Genomic DNA, 9,661 nt, shown 5'->3' with positions numbered 1-9,661 from the left:
CTTTTTTTCTTCAAATTTTGACCTTTAAGTTATTCTATTTTTATTTAACTTTTAAATTTGACTTTACTTTTTATCATCAACTTTTAATCTTTAGGTTATTTTATTTTAACTTAACTTTTAACTTAATTTATAATTTTTATTTTTTACCTCCAAATTTTAACCTTCTTATTTATTTTACTTTTATCTTTTAAATTTTATCTTTTAAGTTTTATCTTTTATATTAAAAAATTTATCTCCATATTAATATTGAATTTTTAATATTTGAAGCTAATTATTAAAGAATTTCTAACTCTAGATGAAGTTTTGCTATCAGAACTTCATCCATAGATAACTTCTTGGATGTAATCCTAATTTGCATGGTTGATATTATTTTGAAAAGTCCTAGACTAGCACTTGAGTGTGGTATTATTTTTTTCTATGTTTTGTTTTTTTTATTTATTTTTTTACTAATTCATAAGTTTTAGAATTTTAGCTTAATTGAATGAGTCTTGGAAGGCATTTACCTAAATGAACTGAAATTGCTAAAAACATAAATCAAAAAAATATATAATTGACTTGGTCGTGTTTTGTTAGACCAATTGTGATTATTATATCATTTTTTTTATTTATCTTATTTATAGTTTATATTTCTATATTAATTAATATTGGACTTTAGCCCAAGTTACAATTTAATTAAATTGGACTTAAGTGAGGAGAGAAAAAGCCACTCACAAAATACTTTCAAATAAAATTAGCAAGGCTAGAAGAAAAAGAAGGAAAACTTCAGAGCAAATGTGTATTAAGGCTAAAATATATATAAAGATGTATTTGATATGATAGTATGGAATATCCTTGCAAAGAATGTAGATATTTTTCTGATACTTTGCAATAAAGGATAATTTTATAGAAAGATGGAATGATCACCTTACAAGATATAGGTAAGCTTGTTTAAACCAACTTTGGAAAAGGAGTGATGATGATGGTTTTGAATGAACATTTATATCAGCAATCTATGATATCATAGAAAGCTATCACCTATGGTATTGAAGTAGTAAATAAAAAGAAAGATATCTTTGATAAGCATGTAGAGGTAGAAAATTTATGGAATCATACTATGACAAATATAGATAAAGAAAAAATCACAATGAAAGAATTGCTCAAGATAGCTATATTGATCAAGAATACTATAGGGTGAGATGATTCTGTTGATGTCATATTTGTACATGCATATTTAGAAAAATCTCAACATGAAGCTTTGGATGATGTCAAAAGGGATAGAAATATAAAAAATAAAAATCCTAAGGAGCCAAATAACAAAAAGATGTCTAAAAGAATGAAAAAAAATCAAAATAAGGAAATACTTATATCACAAGAAAATAGACAAGTAGAGATTAGACCATCAACATCACACCCTTAAAATATACCATTACTAAAAGATAAATTGAAGGAAAGAATAGAAACTAATAAAAATAGAGAGAAGAATAAGCTTATTACTTAGAAGGTGCAATCAAACATTGAAGCAACTATAGATTTAAAAGGGGTACTAGAAAAAAGAATATTAAATGCCAAAATTGAATTTACTTTATAAGAAATTTTAGGTATTTTAAAGAAAGAATTTTATAATATTATTATTGGTATTATTAAAAAAATAAAAAATTGATAGCAAAGTTTGTAGTGTCTAATGTCTTGTATATAATATTGATGGAAGAAGAAGTTGAATTGGCTAAATGTTATACTAATAAAAAGGTTTAATTTTTTTTAGATGAAGATAAGGTTGATGATAACGGTCTTAGTTATTATTCTAGGGATCATTGGACCAGAGCTGCCACAAAAATCTTGATAAAAATAGAAGACTTGATAGATCCAGTAATTATTCTCATTGACCATGGATCTAAAATCAATATTATGTCAAAAGAAATTTACAAATGCAAAAGGTGGCCTATTGATACTAAACATGGTTTGGTGATTTAAGCAGTAAATAATTCACAGAGAGACCTCTATGGTATTTGTTCTAATATAAAAGTAGAAATTAGAAATGTAATTAGTGAACAAAATTTCTTTGTTTAAGATACTATTTCATATCGAGTAATTTTTGGATAGCCATATATTACAACTATGACAATAGAAACTAAGGTGTTAGATGATGGATCAGCATGTGCCTATATTAGAAGCTTGGATGGTAAGAGAGTAATACAATTTGTAACTATACCTGCTAATCATGAGCGTAATTGTGATTATTTATAAAATAGTTTATTACCAAGGATCAATGAAGAATTTAAGGATTTTTGTAGATTACTACTATAAAGGGGAAATATAGTGGTATATTAAAGAAGGTACCTTTGTATAAAAAAGAAAGTACCTTTTGTACATGTATTATAAAATTATCTAGGAATGAATTTTTTGTATATACACAATTTAATGATTTGTAAAAATGGGAGCAAAAAGGTGTGCAAAAATCTAAAAAAGTCCAAAAAAGAATAGGTGTACTTGATAAAGATCATAAGATAGTAAGTGTATATATAGAGATAGGTTTAGAAGATTTTTTGAATGAACTTATAAAAATTAAGCAAAGGGATGAAGTTCAAGTGATACAAATATATTCAAGAGAGCTCTATTCAATCATATGTGCATTTCAAGATTATGAAGTTAAAATTGAGACTAGATATAAGACTGTAGAAAGAAAAATAAAGCATGTAGCTATATCATTGCCTAGTGATTCCAACTACCAAATTCAACAGGCTCTAAAAGAGAAGAGTTTAAGAAATCCTAAATATGTTGGCAACAAGTTTATAGAAACTAGATTCAAAGAATTGAAAATAGGATTTACAAATTTTTTTGTGCTTATTGAAGAGAAAGAGTTTAGAAATATGTTAAATAAATATAGAAAGGCTTTTATTTTTGAACCTTTGGAAATTAGTTGTGTGGACCTAAGTATTGTAGCATGAATGATTATATTTATGGTGCGACATATTCCTTAGAATCTAATACTAATTCCAATACCTAAGGCCCACCTATCTTAGTTAATAGAGCTTTTGAAAGAAAAGATATATATGAGGATCCTAAAACCATCATTTGTACCATATTCCAACCATTGGTTTATAGTATCAAAGAAAAATGGGACATTATAATTTATTCAAGATATGCAACCATTGAATCAAGTAACCATCAGAAATATAGGAGTTGGACTAATTTTTGAAAAATTTATAGAGGCATTTGCTAGTAAAGCCATTTACTCTGTTCGAGATTTTTATTTTAGATATAATCAATTCCAACTAGCTGAAGAAAGTAGAAATATCACTACTATGAAGACACCCTTAGAATTGGTAAAGATGTATACATTACAATAGGATGCAATAAACTCAGTTGCTCACATAATAAATGGAATAAATAAGGTTCTTCAAGCTCTTATTCCAGATAAGATTATGTCTTTTTTAGATGATATCTCAATAAAAAGGAGTGTAGAAGAAGAAAAAAAATGAAGCAATAGATTAAAGGAGGTACCATAAATTTGTATCTAATCATGTTTTAGACTGTGATAAGATTTTATGAAGGCTTGAAGAGGTTCACTTAATATTATCAGGAGCTTAATCTACTTTTGGAGTTTGAGAGGTTATTATTGTAGGACGTTTGTGTCGATAGTTTGATCATAAGTCAGATCCTAATCAAGTAGATACTATATAGTAAATGAAAAAAGTTTGTAGCACACAAATGGAGGTGTGGAGATTTTTAGAAGCTTCTATATTTTATTATGTTTTAATTTTTTATTATGCATATGTAGTAGATTTTTTTTATAGTTTGTTATAAAAAGAGATAAGATTCAAATGAGAGAAGAAGCATACAAAAGTGATTCAAAAGCTAAAGCAGTTATTATCCTTTCTACATGTACTACAAAAGATAAGTTATGAAGGTGGTAAATCTATAATACTTACAATAGATACAAGTCCAATACTTAATGGTTGGACTTTAGGATAAGATGATGAAGAAGAAAATAGATTTGTTATAAGATTTGGAGCCAAAGTATTAAGTCAATAATAGAGAAACTATCTATAAGTAAAATGAGAGTTGTGGAAGATAGTTACACCTATGAAGACTAAAAGAGATTATTTAATTATAGCACTAGTGATAGTAGAAATAGATTGTTTTTCACTATTCGGAATAATCACCAATTGTAATATCCTTGATATTGCCATGTTAAGATGGATTACATACATCAGATTCTTGAATCTTGAATTCAAGCACATTGTAGGCAAAAATGATCTAGTAGCAAATATGCTATTTTGGACTAGATATGAATAAAAAAAATATTTGATTGATGATATCAAAGATATAGGTACTACCTTCTATTCTAGAATATATTAAGGAGAGAATGAATATTCAAAACCATTTATGGAAGAATTATATGAAGAAGAATAGATAGATATTTGACACTACTTGAGTATATTATTAAGGCAATCATGATAGAATGATGTTTATTTTAAGCAAATTAGATGGAAAGCTTAAAACTACCTTTTATAAGGTGATTACTTATGGAAGTGGTGTAAAAGGAATAGTGGTATATTACATAGAGTGATTTGCAAGAAAGAAATGTAAAGACAATTGATCCAAAAAGTTCATGATAGTTTGTAGGCGGGTTACAAAGGTATTTATGTCACTTTTTATAAGCTTAAAGAAAGATATTGGTAGCATAATATGTATAGAAATGTAGTAAACTTTGTAGAATCATGCCAAACATATCAAATGTATTATGAGATTAGACTCAAGGATGAGTTGCATTCTACATATCCTCTTGCAATATATTATAAGTAGATTGTGGATCTAATAACTATACCTATGGGATTTTAGCAAATACAGTACTTGATTTTGGTACAAGAAGATTTATCTAATTAAGTAGAAGGGAGAGTTCTATGAACAAAATCTATTGAAGGAGTTTGTAGATTTTTATTGGAAGATGTAGTTTATAGATATAAATGTATTGAAAAGATTATTATTGATCATAGAAAATTGGATGCACATAAAGTAAGAGAGTTTTCTGAAAGATATAGAATCAAGCTTATATTTATAATAGCATATAATTTTAAAGATAATACTAAAAGTGAATGAGGTCATTATCTAATAGTTAAAGTAATTATTAAAGCCTATAAAGAGAGAATAAAATAATGGCCAAGATTATTACCATTTGCTCTATAGGCTGACCATACTACTCATAGTTCAATGACTGGATATATGCCAGCAAAATTGATATAAGTATAAAAACTTATTATGCCAATTGAAGAATAAATATCTACTTGGAGTATTTTACATTGGCAAGACAATATGTTTAGGAATGAACTTCTTGTACTTTGAATTCATTAGTTAGAAAAGAAACCTAAGGACATAGAAAAATGTAATTGTAAAGTTGAAAGAAGCATGCTTAATAAATAAAGATAGATTTGATAAGTAGCATTAATTAAGGCTATAAGAAATTCATGAAAGTAATTGGATACTTGTTTATGACAAAAATTTGAATAATCAACATATTATCTTACAAAATTTTTTAAAATATTGGTTTAAGCCTTGTAAGATTGTAAATATTCTAGATAATGCTACATATATATTAAAAGAGTTAGATGGAATACACTTTAAATTTCTAATTTTGGAAAAATATATAATTTTTTTTAATTAATGGAATCAAAATATAATGGATGAAGGTACTAGAGAAGACATAGATTTATTTACAAATAAAGAAAAAAAAATAGATAAAAAAAAGATTATACAATGGAGGTAATGTGATGCCAACCAAAACTTTGATTCTTCTTTATGCATATTAAAAGATGCACATGTTTGGAAGGAATAGATGTCATATTGTGGTTTGGCTACCATATAAAAATAATATATTTATATATTTAATACACAATATACTAGATAATATGGTAAGAGCTATGTTACTGGATTTTTTTTTATTATAGGATGTGGATAGATTACTATTCCAGAAAGAGGTTGTTTAAAAGAACTTCTATTAGAATTTAAATAACTTTATTTTCTTTTGATAGTAACTTTTAAAGTTGGTTTTATTAGTAGTAACTTTTATATACTTAGAATCATCTTTGTTACACATTGATGATCCTTGAAGTCTTATTTTGTTTCTTTTAATTGATGTTTAGGACATATATTATGTAGAACTTATAAGAAAAAAGATTGGAGAGAGATTTTAGTAATAAAAAGAGAAGTTAGGACATCCATATGGATAAATGGAGATGGATGATGAAAATCTCCATTCTTATTAGCTAAATTCATGTCCAATAGGCTTCAAGGAGGCTGTTTGAGGCGTCATTAGGAATTAGGATTACTCTTTCGAGGTCATTTGAACTGTGAAGGCTAGAGTCAACAAGTTTAGTTATTACCAAAAAAAAGAAGACTAGAAAGTCTTGAAACAAGACTAAAGACTAGAAAGGCATTGACAAGAGTGAAGAAGGCTTCACTCTTGCCTCCATATATACTTTCTAACTAAGAGTTATGTTGCAATATTCTATTGAACTTCAAACATGTGTTGACTATGCTAGCCACATGTCTTAACTTACAAGGCAAGTTATTTATGTATACACCACATATTTAGCTTGTTCTACAAGCTACTATACAAAATTAACTTGTTCCACAAGCTACCAACATGTGGTTAATTTGTTGGCTAAGTTTTTATCCTATAAATATATCTAAAGTCAAAATTACATCTATGAAGCTTTTAAGAAGCTTATCTAGAAGATTTTATAAAATCAATCTATATTTTTTTATTTCTACCTAATTATATAAGTAACTCTTGGGATAAATGTATATGTCCTTGACATAATGCTCTATACTAAGGCAAAAAAATCACCCTGTTATTTCATCATCGTTAAGGCTTTTATAACTTCTTTCAAAAAAAAAATTGAAACATCCAATTGGTATAGAACTTGTATCTACTATTACAACCACTAATCTTTTACATCAAAATTCTATTTGTTTGAGGATAGGTAGTAAATTCAACATTTTTTAAAGATTTTTCATAGATATTTCTTGTTCTTCTTCCCAAATAAATTTTCTATCTTTCCTTAATAACTTATATAGTGGCTATGAGATATGGATAAAGTGAGGCATCTAAATGTGATTGAATATACATGCTCCTAAAAACCTTTTGATTTTTGTAATATTTTTATAAGTCTTCATTCTAGATATAGCATCAATTTTATTAAGATTTGATTTCCTCCCATATCTGCCATACATATGTTTCACCATTAGAATTTCATCTATTCTAAAGCTTGATTTCTCCAAAATTAATGTGAAATTAATTGACTCCAATCTCTTTAATATTCTAGCTACATCTTTAATATGCATCTTGACAAATTTTCTATAAACTTCAATTTCTATGGTCTCATTCTTGTCTTACTCTCTATCTTTCATTATAGGTATATAATTCAAAAATGGAATGATTTTTTAAGGTACAAATTCTTTTAATATTTGGTTCATATCATTTTGCATATGAACCACTGAGTTGGTTGCACTTTGAGGTAAGGTACACATCTTTACCAAATCCAAAAGAACCTTTATTGTGGTTAAATCCCTATTCTCTTTAGTCAATTAAAATTGGTCATATTGAGAATACAAGTCTTCAATAGAATAAATGGTATGGCTTGCAAATTACTCAATTACTTCATGTACTATGAAACCTAATCCCATATTTTAAATATTCACTTTATTTGTTGGTTGCATTTCTTGAATGAATCTTAATGTCCCTGATTTCTTGAGTATTGTGAACTATCTATTAGAATAGGGAGCAATTAAAGGTTCCAAAATATCTATCTTCACATTTTTTTTTTCTTTTAATAATTCTATCAATTTTAGAAGCAAAGTTCTAAGCATAGGAATAGGCTTTAAATTCCATGGAACATGTGGCACTATAAAGATTACCATAGATATTACATTATTAGGATTCATACATTTAATCTTATTAGGAGTTAAGAAAAATGCCTTACCATGTTTAATAAGCATTTTTTGAAATATTGTAGAATAGGTAAATAAACTTTGTAGAAAATTACTGGTTGGTTGTTGACAACCTTGAAAATTAGACTGATGGTTAGGCAGTTTACTTGGTAGTAGTAGATTGTTAGTAGAATAAATGGTTAAGAATTCAAAGGGTCATAACCTTTGGAATCCGCTGGTCGACGGATCATCTTTTTGGTAGGATAAATAGGTTGAGGAAAGAGAGATCAAGGCGAGACTGTGAGAGCCGTAAGTCGAGAGCCAGATTGTGAGAGTCGTAAGCCAGGGTAAGCTTCGTGCTGCCTCTTTGTTTTCTTTATTATTTGCTTATGAAGAATTGTGATTGAGAGAAGTATTATTGAATTGATAATCGTAGAATGGATTATGGGTTGAATTAAGATGGAAGTAGTAAGCCTCCATGTTTTCAGGCATTTTTGTTGATCTTTTACGAGTAATGCATGTGGTATTGTGGTGGAGATCCTTGTTGCAGCTGATCAAGTCCTTGCAGTGAGAGTGCTGCTGGATTCGTTGGCTGCATGCTGTGCGGTGCTAGGATAGGCCCGAGTGTGTGCGATGTTGTTGTGGAAAGGCCTTTGTCAATGCCTGTTGGATCTCAAGTGGAATTTGGATTCTTTCGATTGACGAGCAAGCTTGCAGTGCGGCGGAAATTTGTGCGACAATTGATTTTTGCCGATGTTGTTCCTTCCTCATTGAAGTGCTGCATTGTAGCATTGGTTTTAGGTACTGTGGTCTATTAGCGACTCGAAAGGGCTCGATTGCAGTTCCAAGGCAGCGAATTCCTACAACGGCCATTAATCCTTCTCGTGTGACTACCACATTTTGTTGCGGAAGCTCCACAATTCAAGAAGTTATGTTTTTTTTTGTGGTTGCTATTGAATCTTGAGTTACCTTGCAATAATTAAGTCTGGTGGTGTTGCAATGCCAAATTGTGGTAGATTCGATGTGGAGGTAGTAATTTCCATTTTGTTGGTGGCTGAGCCGGTGAATAAGCCTCTATTGAATGGATCAACGACAATCCTGGTCCTTGACATTGCTTCCATGACAACATCAAGGGAACGCAAGTTCATAAAATTAGAACTGGCAAAAATTGTGTGGTGGCACAACAACAAGTTGTTGTATGCGGTATTGCTGTTGCTGTTGCTGATTCCGTCGACAATGTAAAGTTTTTTCTTGAGTGGTGCTGCTCAATTTTTTATTGTGTTGTATGTGCGGCGGTGTGGGTTGATATTGCTTCCAACCATGTTGCTCTTTGTTCCGTCGAGGTGCTGTGGTGCAGCACCCCGTTCCGTCTATGATTCGTGTGGAGTTCCGAAATCAAGGAGGGCATAGGAAACTCTCCTAGTTTTTTCGTGTACCGAGGGTGGAGCTGTGAGGATTGCGGATCAATGCACTCGATGGCCCATTGTGCATTATAGGGTTGCTCTTGCTGGAGACGGCATCAAATTTGTGTGGATATTCTTTGACGACTTGTTGTTCCCTTCCCCCCTAAAGTGCTCGATCAGAGTGGCTTAAGAACAAAATCACTTTTGGTTATGGTAATTGGTGTTTTGCGGCTAACCTCAGGTGTTCCGTCTTGGCCGACGTTCTTTTCGAGTTGGTGATCTAGGTGAGCAGAGGCAACATCAACGGCAACATTTATTCTGACCTAAAGCTAGTCATTAGAGCTGTGGTG

General features: G+C 29.7%; 1 long non-coding RNA gene across 1 annotated transcript; it reads left to right on the top strand.

Annotated features, from left to right (window-relative positions):
* Positions 1-8,066: 8,066 nt before the first annotated feature.
* On the top strand, positions 8,067-9,184 carry LOC149986352 (uncharacterized). The gene is made up of 2 exons (XR_016500701.1): positions 8,067-8,255; positions 8,459-9,184. It is a non-coding gene; the product is annotated as an uncharacterized LOC149986352 (long non-coding RNA).
* The last annotated feature ends 477 nt before the right edge of the window (positions 9,185-9,661 follow it).

The sequence above is a fragment of the Physcomitrium patens genome, chromosome 24 (genome assembly GCF_059467195.1).
Source record: "Physcomitrium patens ecotype Gransden chromosome 24, ASM5946719v1, whole genome shotgun sequence".
Lineage (NCBI taxonomy): Eukaryota > Viridiplantae > Streptophyta > Bryopsida > Funariales > Funariaceae > Physcomitrium > Physcomitrium patens.
Note: the sequence above shows the minus strand (reverse complement) of the source record. Positions and strands in the feature narration are given on the sequence as shown.